At 42.3% G+C, this 21,427-nt stretch overlaps 1 protein-coding gene across 1 annotated transcript in view; it reads left to right on the top strand.

The window, feature by feature from the left end:
• PAX2 (paired box 2) overlaps window positions 1-21,427 on the top strand; it is an 85,484-nt gene that overhangs the window by 12,049 nt on the left and 52,008 nt on the right.

Here is a 21,427-nt window from a genome sequence, read left to right as displayed (position 1 = left end):
AACAGGAAAGGAATTATTCACATTTAAACAAAGCACTATAGGCAGGAATGAAGGGAGGCAAATAAGAAAGGAAACATTTAAATGGTAGCAGAAGGTATCCTCTGATAGGGAGGTCCATTAAAATGTGGAATTGCATCCCATAGGAATTCCTGATTTCTTGGAATATATAAAAGTAGGTGGCATTAATAACAAGCAAATATACAATAAAAAATAATCTTCTGTTGGCTAAAGAGACAGATAATGGTCTAGCAGGCCAGCTGGACCTTTTATGATATGACATGACACATACAAAACAAAGTCGTGTTTTCAGACATATATCAAATATCAGAAAACTCCCATCTCTAACCCCAAAGAATATTCAAACAAAAGATTTTCATTTTACTTGAATAACAGTATACGACTTCAAAACAGTTGAACAAGACTGATCTTCACTTAGATTCTATTGTCCTTAATTAAGGCATAGTGAAATTCAAATGGAATTCAAGCTCTCCACTGAAAATCAGCAAAATATTTAGACATCACACTTTTGCTGTTGGTCTCTATAAATGGAAAACCAAAAACTTCTAAAAGCATTTGCCATTGGTCTGACATCCACATACTCACTGGGGGTTTAGGAAATCGCATCTGTGTGTAGATGGCTCCAACAATGATTACTAGTCATGAAAGCATCAGAAGGGTTTGAGTTCTTCTCCCAAATGATTATTTTTTAAACTGAGACTAACAGGAATGAGGATTTCTTTCCACTCTAATTCAAATTAACCTATTGGAGCCTACAGCTGCATTGCCATATTTATCAGTCCCAACTGTTTAAAAATGCCAAGGTAGAGCCTAAACTGTGTAATTGGCATAAGAATCATGAGCACTTGTAATACAATGTAGGTTTGTTTTCACTTGTTTTCTCTTTTCTACTCTAAATTTTAAAGGGGATTTGGATATCTGACTCCTATTAAACATCTTTAAAAACATCTTAACAATGCAGTCCTTTGAGTCCTCTGAAAGCTGACAGGTCCCTTTTCAAGCCCCCACAAGCACTGGCAACATACTTTATTAAATGAGAACTGAAATTCTCATGCTACCACTTGACTAGAGGAGATGGAAAACCCCAAAAACCACGGTTCGGCTTGTGATGAAATACTAAAGACTATGATATTCAGCACTAGCCTCCAATTTTCTCTATTGCCAGTAACTGAGGGCTGATTTTGCAGCACTTACATGGCTATCTACCCAGCTGAAAATCACAAATCTAATCACTTGCTTTCCAAATTCCTCAGGGTGCACTTACAAATATTCATTTCCAATCAATTTACACCTGCTAATATTTCTCAATGCCTATATGTGATCACAGAGTCAGAAGAAATGCCAGTGCTTACTATTTCTATTGCAATAGCATAAAGAGGCTCTGTGCATAGATCACAAACCATTGTCCAAAACAGGCACAGCATAAATAGGAATTTCTTTCAAGAGGCACTTTTAGAAAATCAGCATATACACATGTTGTGGTTTATACCAGCCCCTTAGCTTCTACTAGGCTCATAATTCAGACAGTCCTCAAGGTTTCAGGGGTCCTGAAACAAACATCTTTGTCTGTCATAGGAAATGAGATATGTGGGAAGGCCTCACTCATCAAGCCCAAGTCTAGGTAAAAAGCAGAGCAAAACTGAAGAGTCCCTTTCTATAGGCTCATATTTGACAAGATGGAGACTGCACACCAGCCAGGCTGAAAGAGCCTCCCCCCTTTCCCATGATAAGTAGGCATATAAATAAATAAATAAATGGCATCCTAACTGCACTGAGAACTCAATAAAACAATCACATCAAATATGAGGAGGTATAAATCTCATGTCTGCACAGGTAACCCACTCAATTGCTTTTATTATGGCTCAGCCTGACTCCATTTATTACCATCTGTGGCCTGGGTGAAGGATGTTTGCATGGAGGGTGGTCTCCTGGTGAAATCCTATCCCTGGAGCAGTGACAATCAGCCCATACAGAGGTGGATTTTGGTGGGGAAACCAAAGGCAGATCCATCTGTCTGGATGAAAACTAATCAATAACCCTGTAACTAGACCCCTTGTCACTGGGAAATGGACAACACAATAGTTTAATCCCGGAGCCATTGGAGAGGAATAGCTGTGGTTGAGGTATGAAGAATGACAGGATATATGCATGAAATGTTTGAGACATGGAGAGAATAAGTCTGTCCATACTGACATTGAGGAGGAGTGAAGGTAAGAAGGAGTGTACAGGGTACATTAGTATATAGTAGGCAGATTTGAAAGGTTAATGTGTTCAGAGGTGGGTATAAGGAACAAAAAAGCCAAATTATACTGCATTTTTTGTACAGGACATTTATACAGGGACTGTAAGTGCAAGGCAGATAGGCACCTTTGGGAAAACGTGGCTCTTGGTTGGATACTACATATTGGTATATGGTAGAGGGCACGTGTCTCTGAGCAGGCACGTAGATGGTGACACAAAATGCTGCTCTGCAAAAGGAAGCATATTCAGGAGTTCAGTGCAGTCAGGGAAGGATATTCCTTTGTCCTTTGTCTGGCTTGGGATTTATGTGTGTACTAGTTTTGACAGAGAGGAGGGAGAGTGATGTGCCAAAGCCCGAGCTAACAGACTGTGAGTACCCAGATAGACTTCCCAGAAAATGCTATATATAAAACATTTACCCAAACCTCACTGTTAATTCAGGAAGGGAGATTCTGGTGGCTTGACCCTGCCTCTATGAAAAATAGAAATAGGACATTTCTTGCTTTCGTCATCCCTTAACTCTGCAGTTCCTGTAGCATTTCTAAAACCTGCACAGCATACTGTTTCCCAGACTTCTAGCAATTCCCTAACACATGCACACATACACAGGTAGGATGGAGCTTGCCTCTAAGAATTGTTCACTCCTGGGAAAAAAATTACTATTCTTATATTTAGCTCCATTTTCAACAGATCCTCCTCCTTTCAAGGTAAGAATTCTTCCCTCTCTTATGGTTCCAAGGCATAAGGGTTAAATAGCCATCTCTGCTTGGAAGACAAATTGCTTCAAGATTAGTGATCAGCTCTGCTCAAAATGCCCATCACTGTATTTCATTTGAGAAGGGTGGTACCCATGTTTTGCAACCAGACTGATGTCTGCTTGCTAATTTACACAAGGAAAAGCAGACACTGCAACCAGATAACAAAGTCACAAAAGAAACCCTCATGTATCTGTCAGACAGGATGCCCTGTACCACCTCTAGTTCCAGGGTAGTTTGCATAGTTCTGGCAACAAAAAGAGCACTCATTTCATTGGTCAGGAAGGAATAATATCACAGCCCTTTTATTCCCAAAATCAATCCTCATTTGTTTCAAGCTGGGCGAAAATACAACAGCAGCATCATTATCCCACTGCTCACTTTCAAGCTCTCACTTTAAAATTTCACTAGATTCTTTGAGCACTAAGATTTGGACTCTTCTTAAAGGGATTACTGCCTTTCAATATACCCAAGTTTCTCTAAAAATACTTTTAAGAACAAGTTTTGGTCATCAGCCTCTACAAAGAAAGACCATAGCCTGATGTAGCTAGGTAATAGTGCCTGCTGTTAATATTTGCCTAAATTTTCGCCACTTCTTGGTTGTTTAACTTCAGACTTTTGAACTTGAAAAATTAAAAATTTATACATAAATTACACATACAAAAATATATATATAAATTTATAAAATCAATATGAATGGAGGGGATGTATAAAATAAGAGAAAAGGGAGGAATAACATTTCTGAAGAAAAGGATGTAATGTTTGCAATCCGAGTGCATGGGGAAGTGTATTTCAGGGATACACTATGTACAAACACGCCAAGGCAGTGCCAGCAGAGGCAGAGTGGAAAATGTGCAATGTCCCAATTTCCCTTTCTCTATGGAACAAAAGAAAATTTAGAGTTTAAAAGAGACAATATTTGTAGTGCTGATTTTGACAGATGAGCCACAACATGAAGTTTCCAAAATAGGAAGAGAACACAGTTGGGTGGGGTTGGATAAGGAAAGAGCAAGAGATAAGGATGGAGGGAAAGGCTGAAGCAGATTTGAATTGTATACTGTCAAAATGAGACCTGCTGCAGCTTCCCAGCAGGCAGTTTGGGCCACTGTGCCAAAGAAGATGCCGAGTCATTCAGTATTAACATCCAGCTCCCTTATGTGGCTTTAACAATTTCAGGCTACGCATGAACCTGAGTTTAGGGTCTGTGAGTATGAAGGCAGACAGGATGGGGACAGAGTAAGGTGGTCTGGCTGCATGCAGATTCATGTGAGGGGTGCAGGCTGGAGAGCAGGGAGGAACTGCATGGATGAGTTTGTATGCTTGCACATGAGAAAGAACAAACAAATTTGTAAAAAGATGAGTGCCCCAATTCTAAACCCCCTTTGCAGTTTGCATGAGTTTCTGTGACCTGCAAATATTTAAAGAAAAATACACATTTATGGTATACCTATTGCTCTTCATGCCCCACAGAAAAAAAATAGAGAGCTGGTGGCAGAGGGTGACATAAAATGGAAGGGAGTGTGGTCCATTTCAGGTGGATGTGTATACAAGGAAATGCCCCTGGCCCAGTGAAAGACAAGGGATAAAGTGATCCTGGGGAACACAGTCTTTTGAAGCATGCATGCATGAGGAGGATGCCAGGCCTGTAAATGAAGCCTTAGCACTGCTCAGAGCACGGCCTTCCAAAATGAAAGCACTTTCTGCACCTCTTGAATATGCTCCAGGATCACTCTGTGCACAGTGAAGTAATTTGAGCATGGAAACCTGGGTGCCTTTGTGCAGATAAACCTTTGAGTCTCTATTGTTCCACTAGACAATCTTCTGTGTAATGGATATTTGGGCGAGACATGCCCTATACCCCGCGACATGTGTACAAGGAGGAGCATTGGGCATATCACTAGGGCAACATGTCCAGCTGGGAGTATAGACTTTTAGCAAGTAGGTATTATTGGTCTGTGTAAGAACTAAGAATAGTCTTATCCATGGAAACAACGTCGCAACTCTGCAGTTACATGCAGGGAGTCACAGTGGTGAGCAAAGGCACAGCAATATGTGGGACTCTGCACGGGATTCTGCGCCACTGCTTCCCAAGGGCCAGAGAGTCTTGTAAATGCACTGATGAGCTATGGCTCTAAGCAGATGCAGGGGAAGTCCTAACAGTGCTCATATCTTCACCAGCAGTTCTTTTGGACAGATGTGGGGATAAGGTGCTTTGGGAGCTGTACCACCAATGTGCTGAGGAAACACAGCTGGTGAGATGGGCAGTGTCAGTAACACAAACACGTGTGCAAGTGTGTATGACAAAGTGGCATCTGCTGAACACAATATGTGTATGACAGGGCAAATACATATATAAAAGAAAATATCATGCACAAATGTAGGGACGTGCGCCTGTTGTGGGTACCAAGTGCGAGCGAGGGAATGAAGGGTGTATATGGCGTGATACATTTGTCAGGGAGTGGATGTGTGGTAGCTCACCTGATATATGATGCAAGAAGAGGATACCTAGGGATAGTAGGGGCAAAGGAGATTACACAAAATGAGATATTTCTAATTATAGCTATAGTTTAATGCACTGGACTCTGCCCTTCTCTCCTCTCCCCTCCCTTTGCACTCTTTTCCTCATTACCCAGGTTATCTTGTTTGGGTTAAGAGGCCAATTTCAACAGACTATAATTGAAGAGTGAAGAGAATCTGATAAGATAAGGAAGGGACATCATTCCTCAAGGGATCAATAGAGGTTTCATGTTCCTCCTTCCCCTGCTGTGTCCCTAACACACTAACACTCTGTGTCCATGGGCCTGGTTTATTTACTCTGCTTGTCTGCAAGGCTGGAAAGGAAGTGTGGGAGTAGAATGGGGCTGTAGCCCTGTCTGCCACACAGCCAGAGCAGGCAAGGGGGCATAAGGAAGGGACCACAGTCTTCTCTGGGACTCATGAGGAGGCAGGGAGGTGAGAAGTCTGATATCCTTCTGGCTCTAGCAAGGGCACAGATTAACAAGGGAGGTGTTCACCTTTGGCCTTTTATCTCATCGTTGCTCTGCAATGAAAGGATATGGATAATTTTTCTTTATTTAGACTTGCTTTCCCTAGCATCCATGTGCAGACAAGCTCAAGCTTTTTATAAGCACTCACAGGGCAACCTCTCAGGGCCCCTCAGGGTGACTGAGGCATAATTACCCTTTCCACAAGGAGAGCTGGTAGCTGCTCCTGAGTAGGTTTATGTTAGAATCTGAAGTTCAGGCTTGACAGACCCAGTATCTCACAAGACGTTCTTAGTAGTTTTCTGGACCAAACAGGCATGTTTGGGATCCCCTTAAGAAACATGGAGCTGTCTCAGCAGTGAATACAGGTCCTTGTGGCAGGGCTGCCGGGGCTCCCACACCGCAAAGGCAGAGTTTGTTGCACTCCTGACTCATGCTCATTGGCAGGAAGATGCGTATCTCACAGAAGCCGTGTGAGATTGCCTATGAGATCCACAGGAACTCATGCCCATGTGAGATGCATATGAATGTGCAGGCAGCTGGGGCACTGTAAAGAAGTCCCTCCAGGAGGCCCAGCCTCCCACATCAGGCAAGCTCTGTGGATGTTCCCCCGTCCCTGCAGCTGGCATAGGAATGCTCAGGCACAGGGAGATGAGCTGAGGGGTCAGCACAGTCCAGGACACAATCCAGATCCCATACAACAGGACTGGGCAAGTTGCTGGAGAGACTGAGACACGGAGGGGTCTGGGGCTGAGATATCTTCTTCCAGCTGATTTCTCTTTTATTTTTAACACCCAGAGAAACAGACGCTGAGAGCAAGTCAGTCATGCAGTGAGCATGTGGCAGAGTTGGGAATACAACCGAGATCCCCTGACTCCCAACCTCAGGCTTTAACCACTAGACCATGCTTCCCTCTAAGCCACCTTGAACTTTCCTCAGTGAGGATGGGGGCTACTAAGCCTCTGTGGGCTGCAGTTTACCAAGCTGTCAGGAGTGTGCTCACTGGACCGCCTCACCAGAGACAGCCTTCCTCACGCATGCTAAAAAAGTTGAAAAGAAATTCATTTCATGGCCGGTGGTTGCTTAAAAAAGGCGATTCCAGCATATGTATGTGATAAATGTTAACTGTGCATTAATCGCATTAAAGAGGACCCTATAAACTTTTCATTTCTAATTAAATTCTGGCCGGTGATTCTGGCGAAGCCAGCTCACTCCGGGCCTTTGTTTATGTGGAAAATTAAAATGCAAATACAATGGAATTTATTTCCATTACTAGAGTGATATGCTGGGCTCCTCTCTTTAACAGCCTCCAATTATTTTTCAAACAGGTCTCTCTCTCTCTTTCCCTCCCTCTCCCCCTTCCTCACTCCCTCATTTTTTTCCCTTCTCCCTATTACCCTGATGCTGCTACCCCAGTGTGAGGGGTGGGATCTGGTAAAGCAGTGGTTGGGCTAAGGACCATGTAATCTGTTCAAGGTCAAACTCAGGCCAGAATGCAGAGGAGAAAGTGGGGAAAAGAGTGTGAGAGCACAAACAAGAGAGCAAGGGAAGTAAGAAGGCTTGAGCTAATGCAAGGATGAGTAAGGAGTTCCCTGTTAGCAACCTCACTGAAAAATATAAGCTAAATTCACTGGCTTGCTAAATCCCAGCCATATAGATGGCCTGACTGAGAGAGGTCATAGATTTTTTTCCTGATGAGATATTTTGATGAGAGGGTACAAGTGAAAACTCTCTCTGGAAGTTTTCTGGATCTTTCATGGCCTTTTTCATAGACTTTGTCTGGATGTGACTGCTGCTGGGCTAAATCCTAATGGCTGAGGAAGGACAGAGCAGGCCCAATGCCAGACACATTGCCTGTGCAGAGCAAATAAATTCATGCAGCAATGACACATAATCATCAGCTGAAAAATAACTGAACTCTCTTGTTCATTTCCAAGGGACCAAATGTGGCCACACTGTCTTAAAGCATTACTGCACAATACCCACACCAGTCAGAAGCCATTGCACAAACCCAGAGATTCATTGTACGTTTAAAATTTCTTAACACATATATTTACTGCTAAATGCTGCTGACACAGAATCCCATTCTTTCTTACATATATGAGAGACCCAGGTCAGCTGAGACTTGGGAACATTGCTAGTCAGTCACACACAGATCAGAAGCATCTGTTAACTGACACTGATGCCCTTCTATGCATTAATGCAGAAAGTCATACAAGAAGACCCTTGCAAAGGCAAGCGTGCACTTCACTGAAGACATGTAGCAATTTATAGATCCTTTCACAGACTCAGTCAAATCTATTTGAAACCGCACAGAATTGTCTTGCATGTAATTGTGAAGAACCTTATCCAAAAACGTAACTGAAAGGTCTTAGCAAAATCCCTGAGAACACCAGAAGACACACACACCTTGAAGCATGCAGCTGAGAACCAACTGGATGTGCCACCCCACGTGTCACACACACACGAGACGTACCTTTGGCATGCCCCGTGGGCAGGGAGAGCTCGTGAGCCAAAGGGATATTCTTTTAGTGCATGTGAGCATCTTAAGGAATCACCTAGTGTAAATGATCCTGCCCCAGCTGAGACAGGGGAAACAGGAGAAGGACACATTCACTTACAACACTGAAAAGAGGCCATTACCCAGTCAAACAACCCAATCCCTGACATCATTATTCAATACACAGGAGCCCTGAAATGCACACTAACTCAATCACACGATTACAAAATAATACTGATGGAATCAATGAGACAGACATGCAGACATACAAAGCACACCCAGCCTGGTGTTAATACACAATAACAGCCTCCCAACAAGCGAATACAAAACAGCCATTCACGACCACAGGGCAAAACACCAAAACATGGGGCCACATTCTCAAGGGAGACTTGAAAACTCTGGTAACAAAACCCACCCTTGCCAGAGGGGTCTTAGGGTATGGGCAAAATCTGGCAGTTGTCAGTCTAGTGAGAAGCAAATAGTAAAAGCCTTGTTGAACAGCACAACTGAGCACATTCATGTCCTCGTAAGGCTGGTGGACTCCCAGGGCACTCAGAACCATTCAGAATTGCACCCACAGCCTTGAAATAGACTGATCTAGTGAAGTGACACCTGCTCAATGACCAAAAGCATCATGCAGGCACTCTTAACACAAGAAGGAGTGCATGACATTCATCAAAACACAAGCCATTACAAGAAAGGAAAGCCTACAGAATATTGCAAACAAAACAAATTCACACTGTGGACAGATCAAAATACTTTCAGCACCCAAAGCCACAGACCTATCTCACAGACGTGCCTCTGTAACACAGACAAATCCTCTTTCCAAACCACACCAGCACCCCCAAACCTAACAGAGAGCAGTGTCTTTCCTCTTCAGAGAGGAAAAAGGCAAAGTAACACATAGAACAGGCTCATAACACCCCAAATAATCATCCTTCCTTGTGCCTTGCAGATTGTGCCAGACCATGCTAACCCAAGCGCTTAACACACAGCCCAAACAGCCAGCTTTTGCAAATCCTGCATGATCTTCTTGGGAGGGAGATGGGGGAACCAGTCTGTAAGTCCTTTCCCTGGCACAGCAGGCAGCAGCTCGTAGCAGGTTGTGTGCACAGGAATGTGCTGTTATTGAAACAGCTAGCAAGGCTGGGGGAAGGCTGCTGTTGGTTGTGTGTGCCTGCGTGTGTTTTGTGTACAGGAATTCCCCTTCCTCTACCCAGTGCTGCTGCTTGTAGCCATTAAAAAGCCCAGGTCCTCATGCTGGGTGTTCAGTGAGTATTGATTTGGTCTGCAAGCAATTTTAATATTTCTTCAGGGACTTTCCAGCAACAGCACAAGTCATTAATTCACCCTCCCAAATTGCTTATTCAATAGAAGGAACATGGCTCCTGAATAAAGTCCCAGAATTTATGTGACTCACATGAGTCAGGAGGTCAAACAACTGTTATGGAGCGAAGTTAAAAATCCAAATAAAATATTGACACTTTTTTGGGAGTGAGAGGAGGAGGAAGGGGGAAGGGAAAGAAAAGGTATTTAAAATAGGGTTTTGTTGCAATGCCCCCAGGATAAAGAATGGAAAGAGATTGAAGACAAGCTGGAGTTTGTAAAATCAATGGGATTTATTGCATATCCGCTTGGCATTTAATAACTCCTTCCTTTCCATCTTCCCCTGCTCTGTTTGTACATGGGGGAGATAAAAACTACAAATAGCCAGCCACAAAGTACACAGATGGACACCCCAAACATGAACACACAAAGGCAGGTACATGCAGGGATGGATGTTACTGGGAGGCAGCAGCACAGCATCAGAAGGGCCTCTCAGGGCTCAGGGTCTTGACTGAAGCAGATAGAGCCATTCACAGAGAATTATATTATGCCCATATAGTAGCAAGGAGTGTGTGTCCACAGTCTGAGTTTAAAAAAAGGCTGGGAGGGGAAACTGAGGCACAGAGTGAATTAAAAGACTGCTCACTCACAGAGCTCATCAACAGGGACCCAGGTCTCCTGGTGCCCAGTTTGTGTTTTTGCAGTTGAATGATGGTGCCTTTTATGAGAATGAAAGTGCTCACATTGACTGAGATCAGGCCTCAAGAAGGCCCCCATCTCACAGGAGGGACACACAAACCATACAAAGAAATGGATCTAAAGACACATACAAGCCCATCCATATGCAGATAGATGCACACACAGATACAAATACATACATGCTTTTACTAAGCTCATTGACATTCAGAAAGCAGCACAGCCAGATCACACACACAGAAGTGGGAGCACACCTGCAGACAGACAGACAGAGACACAGACAGACAGACAGACAGACAGACCTGCAGTGGCCCGTGTATACAAACCCACAAGCACACACATACCCACACTGGTACAGCAGCACAGCCCCACAGAGCAGCACAGCCACTCTGACAGTCACTGCTTCTGCAAGCCCAGGTTTTACTCACAGGGGCATCCTCTCAGCTAGCTGCACATAAATGGATGCCCACATACACTGAAGTGAATTCTGCACAAACACATTAATATATAGGACTTTCTCCTTATTGCATTGCACTGTGACTGTTTCAGTGAAACCATGCTAATCTTCTACCACTCAAAGATCTGAGACTGCTGTAGCCATCAAATAACACTATTCATAAGCAATAACTCCATAAAAAACAGCACACAAAATATTGCCTAACAATCTAATCAAAGAGCACTGGATGGCTTGGGACATTTAAGTGGCTTTCTTTGATTTCTTTGGGGTTTTGGTTTTTTTTTTTAGTCTGGTTGACTTTTTAGCAAAATCGTAGGGCAGCTGCTTTCTGAGAGGAGATTTTCCAAAAGGCAATTTTTTCGAGGGCTTTTTTGCATTGTGATAAAGATATTTGACAGAATTTCCTTCCTAAGGTATCTTTTGACCAAATACACAGTGTGTCAAATACACAGTATGTTTTAAAATTAAGGAAGGTAATGAAAATTTTGAAATTTCCATAATGATGCTCTAAAAATAATAATAATATTCCTGCATTAAAATATACTTCTGTCTTACTTCTAAGGTTATTTTGTTCATGATTGATTTTGCAACTGCCTTTTAAAAATGACATGATAGCATCTTTGGTTCACCTTATGCTACCTCCTGTATTCTTAGACTACAAAACATTCAAGAAAAAAAGTAAAGGGAGTATAGGAGTATACTTTTTTTAAATCTCCTTGCCGATGTCCATCTATATTCCTCTGCCTATGAATCCTGGTTGTATCTGATCTTGTTGAACTTAAGTTAGATTTAAAAATATTAAATACATGTTGATTTACAGCTGGAGGCATTCTGATTCATTAGGTGAACAAGTACTTAATTCAGATTAAGGGGACCATGTTTTGAAATAATGGAACTGAATAAGATCACTAAAATTCTCTAGGATATCATGATTTGCAGAAATAATATATCATAATTTGTAATATTGTATTCCACTGCAAAATCCTAAACTGCAAAATTTGAATAATTCAATATTGATAACTCAGGTCTTCAGATAGTGCTGAACAATTGCTGCATCTCTTCTGTATTTACCCCAGCTAGTGCCTGGTTCAGCAAGTCAAGCTCTAGACAAATCAGTCTTAGAGATCACTAAAGCTCACTGGGAGAAAAGTTGTCTGCATGGGGATGTAGGGATAAGGAAACACTTGTGCTTGTGGGAGCATCATTTAAACTGCTCCTCTTGGGAGGTTGGTTGTCAATTCAGAGTTGTTGGAGGAGTCTCAGCTGGGATGGTTTCATTGAGAGGGCATAGAAAACAGGCTTGTTTACACAGGGGCAGACAGGAAAATTAATCTGAATTAACTTTGCAACTATATTGGTTAAAAGCATTAAAACATTGTTCAGGTGCTCATTCAAAATTTGAGTGTCCTAAATTGAATTAAGTTCACTTCATTTCCAAAGTGAATTAAGCTAAACTAAATTAAAGCTGCCTTAATTCTAAACAAGGGAGTCAGAGGTGTAATGCAGTTTAACTAGACCACTTTAATTTCACATATTCAGTTAATTTGCAGAGTCTTATGTAGATAAACCCTTAATCTGCTAACTCCTATGGACAGAGACTGTACTTATGCAGGAGCCAGAAAAAGGGGACCCAGAGGCACAGGGTACTCCCCCAGCCACTGCAACTGTAACAGAAAAGGATGGATGTAGGTTGATGAAGGTTCACAGAAACCCACAGTTCTGTAGTTAATAAGATGGAAGCCAGATATGTTTTTTTGAGAATAGAGCAGTTCTGCCTTCACAAACTTACACAATTATGCAAATGTACACACAGGTATGGGCCTTATAATACAGCAGGGTTCCACATAAATTATTGATCAGTATTCAGATATGTTAGCTATTACATCATAGATATTAGAGCCTTGTTAAAGACTAGTGCTAGGTGATTGTGACATATAATTTTTAATATGTATGTGCTGTACAAAAACATCCATATAGATAGCTGATGATGGTTTCAAGCAAGACATCTAAATATTTTCCCATAAAACTCTGTTAAAACTTGAAATGGTTGAAAAACATTTATCAATTCTTCATGAGACCTGAATATTTAATATGTGACCCAAATGTCTAACTCCATGTAGGCACAGTTATAAATGCAGACCTATAGGTAAACAAGGTATGCTGTCTGTGTGGGGAATTAAAACACGCCAAGAAACAAATGTTAATGCATTTGCCAACACAATATGGACACATAAACATACAACTTGTATCTCTAAACACTTGACCTGACAGTGACTTATATGACCCAAAAAGACTGGTTACAGATTTATCTTTTCACTATATAAAACTGACTTTGTCCTATAAATACAAAAACTAGACAATCTTCTACAAAGACAGGCACCAACTTGATGCTGGGAGTCTATGCAGCACCCACACCCTGAAGTGCTCACTTGTGCTTAACTGCTCTGGGTGACACGATGAAGCAAGGAATAAATGACACCAAGAACAACAAGGACTAGAGCAGGAAAGGAAAGATTCGGGTTCTTTGTGAATATTTTTTGTGTGTTTTTGAATCAAAACTTTATTAAAATTCTACATTTCAGAGTAGTTAGAACCTTCTTTTTCAATAAAATCTAAACATATTATTTTTATTTTTAACATAGTCAACAATTCACCTGAAAAAGGTAATTTTAAAGGGAAACCCCAAATTTTTTCCTCTCTAATAATATTTACATTTTTCTTACAAATTTGTTGATTTCTTTACAAGCTGAGGTAAAAAGAACATTAGATTTAATAAATACATCCTCAGCACTTTTTTTTAAAAATTTGTTTTGGGAAAAATCTTCTAATGGTAAAGGGTCCACTGTGAAAATTTTCCCCAGTTCTGAGGACTGTAAGGGAGGCACACAAAAGTACATCCCTGTAAAGGGAAACATTTACTTATCCAACACATGCAAGCATGCACTGCAGTGCAGCACTCTGCAGGATACAGAGATAATACACAGCTAATGCACAATGCTGCCAAAACCAAAAGTTAAAAAGTCCTGAGTCAGTACCCTCCGTAATGAAGAGACTGGCATAAAATTCCCAATGCTGTAAATCAGGTTTTTTTTCCTTTTGCCTCCAGTTCTGGCCCCTTGGGAGTCAGCCAGGTCCCACTTCCACCTGGTCCTTGCAGTTATGAAAGTCAGAAATACATTGGTATTAAATGAAAGCTGAACTAATCGTTTATCTTCAAGATCTAAGGCTTTACACAAAATACCAGCTATGGCATAACTTGCAAGAGGGCTGAGAATGTTATCTACATTTATCTGATTCCTCCCAGTTCAAGACTCCCTTCCTAGTACACACATGTCTTCTGTTAATCAAAATGAATGTCCACAAGGAATTCAGCACAGACTCCTGAATTTTAATAACTGGAAACGGGCTCAAAGCAAAGCTTTCAATTAAAAGTTCCCATACTCCAGATTAAGATATTTAACCTTGGCAAGCCTGTGTGTTTCTGTAGGTGTTCTCAACTCACCCGCTGGCACGGCGCTGCTCTGCCAGCTCCAGCGCGCGGCGCGGCACTGACCGCGTGCTGGCAGCTCGTGGGCCGTGCCCGACGCCGGCTCCATGCTGCTGCAGCAGCACTGCTGGCACCACTCAAGCCGGCCAGGCTAGAGGTAACACAAGATGACACTCTGAACTGCAGAGTTGGCACTCTGAACTACACATCATTGCACAGTAGGTGTAATCAGTAAACAATTCTTAATTCCTAAGAGGTCAAAAATTTCTGGGCCTTTTCATCGCAGAAATGTCTTGCTAATGAAAGGGACTTTAGCTACTAGTGATGCTTTTCTCCTGTTCTCTTCCTGTGGCTTGTTAGTTTTACAGCTTTTGGTCTTCTGTTGCAGAGATTATGAATTTGTTGAGGGGGAAAGGTAGATCTGTACCTGCTTTAATGGATATTTTGATGGATCCTCTGAGTTGAATGTCTGCTCCATAGTTACCTATGGTATTAAAATTTGGACTTGATGACCCAGGTGGCTCCTCCTAGGTCTGTGTTTCTACATCCAAGACCAGTAGCACTCTTTTTGTCATTTAAGATTTCCTCAATTCACCTTAAAACCGGGTTGTCAAAAACCCAGGATCAAGTTTACTATACAATATATTGGTACCTGTACGATACCTTCTAAATGTTTGTATTTTAATGAATTTCTCGAAGAAAGCCTTCCAGACATGAACTGAGTAAAATGAAAGTAGAAACACCTGCCTGAGGACATTTCTATCCTGCAGTCACTGCTTGAGTGCAGCTCTTGTAGACATGCTTTAGCCACCTTTAAGCCAGCCAGCCTGGGTCCTGATGGCTCTGTAGCCACAGCTTTGCATAGCACAGCAAATATTCAAGTACACCTGTTTCCCAGGTGGGCAAATGGTTCTTACAGCCTCGTGCAGCAATTCATTCTAGGGGGTCAGGCTCGGCAACCTATCCTCATGGGGCTGACCTCTGTCAATCATCAGTGCCAGGGCCATGAAGTTGCATACTATTGCTCAGCAGAACGAGGTGGCAGGCCAGCCTCCTGCCTGGCACATCTACCCTCAGAAGGCAGACATCTTCTCCTTTCTTTCTTTCTACCCCTCTTCCTTATGTCTGCACTTGGACCATGTAGCACAGCAGAAGTGGAATGGGTAGAGATCTGCTAGAAGCTGAACGTTAATGCTCTGCTCAAATTAAATGAAATAAAACCATATGGTGTCATCATGGGTCACTGATTTAAAACAACAAAAAAATCCTAGCTCCACTCTAAGCCCTTCAGATAGTAAAACTGATGCTGTGAATTGTGTGTCTTAGAGTGCAGTCAAGAAATGCAGTGAGAGAAATGGGCAGGATTGGGCTTTCTCTCTTGTTCGTAGTGAGCAGGATAACCTGGAACAAAGTGACACTTTTCTCCCCATGTCTGCAGGCATGATGTCAGCCTAGCCCCAGTGAAATTGATGGACCCACACAGATTAACAGCACATACAGAGTCAATTCTCCTCAGAGAGGGCTGGGATTGTCTTTTGAAGTATGTAAGGCATCTCCATTTTGACCTCTCATCTATTTGGAAGCTTTGAGAAAACAGATAATCCCTCTTCATGTACCTTTTAGGACCATCAATCTAATCAATCTAATTAATCTATCATACTTGTGCTTATATGCTAACATAGTACATGATCACTCATCTTCTCTCTCCTTTTCCAAAAGGTAGAGAGAAAGAAATGCAATTTTCATGATAGAAGCAAGTTTGAATGTGTGAATATTGCTTGTGGCCCCTGAATATGGCAGAGTTTGAAGGCATTCTGTTGTTTTGGCAGGGAGTGCCAGAGCCCCAGGCCAGCTAGCGAGGAAGCTGCTCCTGCCAATGTCAGCTATTTTTCTGAAGGTTCTAAGTGTTGCAGTAGATTTTGAGAGCAGTAGCTTCTACTGCTCCCACCCTACTTCCTATGAGAAATTATTGGTTGGCTTTTATGTAGCAACTGCAGCTCTGATTTTCCCAATTACATCTGCTGTTGCAAATGCAAACACCACCACCAAAGTCTGTGCAGCTGAAACACAACTCCTGTTGCCTTTGCCCATTTCCCTTCACATAAAGCCACTGTCAGCAGGGTACATGTCACTTCTGCTTCAAGCAGGAAAATGAAGCCAATACTGTGCTACAGCTCGCTGAAGCACTTACTTGGCCCCTGTTTATTAGAGAGTCTGAGCCCTTCACTCCTCCTTCCAGCTGTCCTCACTGTGCCCCAGGTGGCACGGCAATGCTCCTATCTTCACACTTCAGGCAGGAAACAGAGCACAGAGAGAAATGCCATTTGTCCAAACTCTTGATGAGAGAGGTCCATGACAGAGCAAGAACTGAAGCCCTTCCCTAAATCGGATTAGGCTCTAACTATCAGACTTTTCTATTTCCCTTCCTTCACCCCCAAATCCCTTGGCTGTTTTTCCTCACCATGTTACAAAGCTTGCTTTCCGTTTTGAACTTTGGGCAAACAAGATTTTCCCTCCCCTCATCTTTTGCTCAACCGTGAATTCAGCTGCATTTTTAACCTACGCCCAGAAACATAAGACTGCCTCTGTTTGAAGCAAAGCCACATTCAGAGCTCTTTATGCCTCTGCAGCACCAATCTGCAGGTGGGATATTGATGGCTCCATGGGGGCTTTCACCAAAGACCCCAAAGCTGCCTCTTCTCATCCGATGTTGTCCCTCTTTGGCAGCATCAGTGGGATGGTCACAAGCCCTTTTGCAGGAAGCCATGTGATGCAGAGGAGGCTCTGTCCCGCTCAGCCCTGCCCGTGTGCCCGCAGGCCGCCTTGCGCAGGCAGCCCGGCTCGGCAGTACAGCCCAGCGCTAATTAAGCAGCGCGGCACAGCAGGGTGTGTGTGCCTTGGCCATCACAGCCTCCCCTGGACACAGCGCAGAGAAAAGGCTGAAGCTTCACAATGTCAGCCTTCCAAGAACCGCTTTAATTGCCCAGTAATGCACACCCTGGGGTCTTGTAATGTGCTTCTAATATGGAGCATTTAAAATATGAATACTCCAAAACAATTACAAGGAGTTTGGTGCTCTGCTGAGTGTGTCCTTCCACCCTCAAAAATAATCCACGACAATGGAATCTGATCAAAGTGAGGATACCAATGTTTTCTGAAACCTGTCAGGGTCTTCTTGAGTCAGCAGGACACAACAATCTTTCCTTCAGTTCAACTTCACTCTTTTCTTCTAGGATTAATACAATGTCTAGATTGTGACTCCAGATTATTCCGTCCTACCTTATCTCCCTCTGATCAGCCCTAGTATGTTTTTTTTATTTGAGATATTGTCAAAACACTCTGCCAGCCATAGTAAGAGAGAAGAAAGCACCAAGTATGTTAGGCTTTAAGAGAGTTTGGATAGAAATGTCAGAGAAGCAAGGTGAGTTTTCTGCCATCTTTTCTATGTTCTTTTAACAAGTAATTTTTCCACAAGTTTAGAAGTGATTTTCTACTTGCTTATTTACAAGGAGTGAAAGTTCTTCTCAGGAAGCACTCTGGCTCAGCTAATTTTAAGTTCTAATATTCCTTGTTACACTGTTTGATTAGAGCTTGTTACTATCGTAATACTAGAAGATTTTTGTCTGTCCATCTGTATTCAGAATCAGGAGAAGGAATTCCATTAAAACGGACAAAAATAATGAAATAGAAATCAAACATTGGAAATTCATGATCTAATGTTGAGCATTTTAAAAAGTCAAAGGCATTTGGAAATAAGCTGTTGTTTTCAGCTGGTGCTGTATGTAACATTAAGTCTAGAAGGAGTTACTACAAGCCAACTATAGCAACTCATGAATTCCAGGATGGATGTATAATTCACAGTATGATACTATTTACTGTAATGACATTATATGCCATCACTTAACATAATATTGCATATTAAATTCAGATTGTGAAATGAAGTTCAGTTGCTTTACTGCAATCAAAGATCTATAAATGTCCTGTTGCTGAAACTTCAGAAGGCTATGTATTAAATCTGTTTATATTATCCAAAACTCAAAGTAGTCAACTTGTACAAAAATCTCCCACCAGAAAATGAAAAATGGGAATTTACAGTAAGTACCAGTTTCTGTTCTTAATTAAATACAAAGGCTGTTATTGGAGTCAGTGATTGTGCTGGAATTAGAGCAGGGATGAATTTAGTCCAAAGGGTCAATTCTCTTGGAAAAAGATGTTTGAAAATATTGGCATTTATCTCAAGAAATCAGCACTGCTAACTGATGTGTCAGGACTTGTGTCCCTTCTGCTTTTGGGAAGGGCTGAGGATGTAATCTGCAAGACTTCCCTTCCTTCAGTGTCTGAAGGCAAGAACAACCCATCAAAGACAGCAAGAGGTGATCGAGGTTTTGTGACCTCTTACACAGCAGTAATCCAGAAATCCTAGATTTGAGGCAGCAGAGCTGGCTTAGTGCGTATTTCAATCCCTAGTAAGGGTGAGAAGCTTTCAGCAACACTGAAGTTTAAAGACAGCATTATTATGCTGCATTTGTTGCTATGGGGCCAGGTCAGCTCTGTTCATCTTTCATCTGCTGTTTCATTAGGTGGTCTTTTGTAGGACAGACTCACTTGAAGCCTCTCAAAGCAGCAGCAGTGCTGCCTAGCTATTCTGCTGTTTATCACTGCCCCTAAGTGAATCGACCCGGGGGATGCACTGCCATGTTCTGTACTGAGCATTAGAGTCCTGAATTTCCCCTCTTCCCTTAAAACACTGGAGTTGAGTCATGACTTTAGGGCAAAGGAACACTGATGGGGAGAGTCTTTTCAAGACCTGCCTCTTCTTTTAGCCATAGAAAATACATTCTACCAGATACCTCATTAGGTTCACTGTGCATTTGATGCCACAAATTATTTGACCCAAGCCACTGGAGGCAGCACAACCAGAACTGCTCTCCTCTGCTCACGGTTTCCAGACACTTTCTTTTGACATAAGACTGGTTTCATTCTTAGGAATGGGATGTTTCTGAACAGAGCCTTTCACCTCTGGGTCACTAGCAGAAATCTGGCCCTGCTTGGCAGTGACCGAAAATCATTACCAGCTGACAGCTACTTGGTGCAATGAGCTGGTGAGTCTCATGCCAGTTCCTAATGGACACATCTCAGTAAACACAGTCACAACTGGCACTAACTGGTGTTCTCAGCCAAGAGACCTCGAACTGAATGGGAAAGGAAATTGAACCTTCCTCTTCATCCCCTGCCTGGGTTTTGGAATATTATGGACAGGCATTTTATACCTGCAGCGTTTCACAGGCTGTTTTTACTCTAAATGGGTTTTTGAAACTTTGCAATTTTCATGCAGCATGATTCAGCACAGCCTGATCTGCCATCTCAGTATAATTAGACTCATCTTATGGTTCCCCTCAGTAGAAACTGAGGTGTCTGGTACCATCTCCCAGTACAAATGGAAAAACTGATGTCACATCTCAGTATGATTGGAACCATCTGATGTCACCTCAGTGCTAACAGGACGTTTTATAATATGTCATCTAAGGCTGCAGGGGAAATCTTCTAATCCATTCACTATGCTACACTACAATAGAACATAACACAGTATAATGTGTAGGTTAACTTAGACACCCTCAGGCAGATTTTGGATAGACGGATAGATGGATGGAGAGAAACATTTATACAAAGTATACATATATTATATCACTCTATTGATTTTAAAAAAGTTCCACGACTGCCTAGCTATAATGAGATTTTTGAACTTTGTGTTGCGATCAATGAGGGGAATATTATTGGCGTGGAGAATTGATATACCCGCTCTCTGTGGCTTGTTCTGCTCCTGGACTGCCCCTGCCCCCAAGGTGTACGATTCCATCAGACACTTAACCTCTTTTACAGTGTCATCAGGCTAAAAGGAATCTAATAGTGACACGGGACTTGTGCTCAGCACTCTGGCACTATTGCTTTCCTGTCACAAATAATTTATAGCTTTCTATTTCCATCCCTTTGCCTGCACCCCATCCCCTTTTTCTGTTTCTCTGGGCTGGGGGAAATCAATAAACTCACACAACCAGAGTGGCACTTCAGGGGGTTTTAGGGGGAATGTGAGAGAAGAGGGGAAAAAAGAAAAAAAAGAGAAAAGAAGAAAAAAAGTTATATTATTTGCCATAGCACACTTTTCAGATCAGCTCTTCACCTAGTGCAAATTGTATGACCTCAGAATTGGGCCCTGAGGTCTTCAGACACTTTTTGTATAGGTTCTCAGCAACTGTAGATTAGGGCATCTGGTACCACTGATCTTATGAAGTGAGGATCTGGATCTCCATCCTCAGCTAGAACCTTGACATTCTCTGTCTCCAGCTATGTCCCAGGCACTCCAGCTACAGGTCAGGCTTCATCAAGCTAGTAGCAGAGCCTTCTAACATGCTGAGGTGAGATGTTCTCCTTTCCTAAGAAGGCTTCATTCTCAGAAATAGTGTTTTTTAAAAATTGCCCCCACAATGTCTCTGCCTATCTCTATCCATGCCATATCACTCACATTTGCTCTTTGAAGTTTTGCCAACTTACTCTTCAGAACAATTTTTTAAGGAAAGCTCTCAAGTGGGCAGGATGAATCTTCTATTTGCTTTCACTTTCTGGAGAGATTTTTGGGTAGAAAATAAAGCTAATAAAATGCAGGGCTAAGAGTTCCAGAAGCTGAGGCTGAAGAGAATCTGCACCTACACCCCAGCTGGAGTGGCTGAAGAGAGGAAAGGCTTGTTCTAATCTCAGAAAGGAAGTTGGTTTCCATGGCCTCCACAGGTCATGGCTTATTTACTGAGTTCCTTGGTGGAACAGCTGTTCCCAACTCACAGATACCCAATATCTGCCAGTAGTCAGGGACCTTGCAGTCAGGTACTAGGTACTAGTGATTTTCTTTCACCACTGACCTCAGCTGGATTTAAACCAGTGACCTAGAGGTGAAAGATTTCATGTAACAAG

The sequence above is a fragment of the Ammospiza caudacuta genome, chromosome 9 (genome assembly GCF_027887145.1).
Source record: "Ammospiza caudacuta isolate bAmmCau1 chromosome 9, bAmmCau1.pri, whole genome shotgun sequence".
Classification (NCBI taxonomy): Eukaryota; Metazoa; Chordata; class Aves; order Passeriformes; family Passerellidae; genus Ammospiza; species Ammospiza caudacuta.
The sequence above is the reverse complement of the archived record's forward strand: the minus strand, read 5'-3'. Positions and strand labels throughout refer to the sequence as shown.